Here is a 302-nt window from a genome sequence, read left to right as displayed (position 1 = left end):
CATTTATCATTATTATTGTGCGTAAGTGTTGGGGTGGGCTAGCAATGCAGTACATGCTGGGGTGATCTTATTTTTTTTGTAGTAATACAAGCCGCCCGCCTCTCCTCACTCAAGCCGGTTGCATCTCACTCTAGACCGCAGCTAACTCTAGGCCTCTGGCCTCCGCTCACTCAAAACCGTGGTGTGTGACGCTGTTTCATTGAGAAAGCGAAACTACTTTGTTTGGCCTTCCAAAAGAAGACACGACTAGAAATCATGTTTATATCACATTTATAATGGGTTTTATGTTTCCGGCCAGACAA

This window comes from Cyprinus carpio, chromosome A25 (assembly GCF_018340385.1).
Source record: "Cyprinus carpio isolate SPL01 chromosome A25, ASM1834038v1, whole genome shotgun sequence".
NCBI classification, from domain to species: Eukaryota; Metazoa; Chordata; class Actinopteri; order Cypriniformes; family Cyprinidae; genus Cyprinus; species Cyprinus carpio.
The sequence above is the reverse complement of the archived record's forward strand: the minus strand, read 5'-3'. Positions refer to the sequence as shown.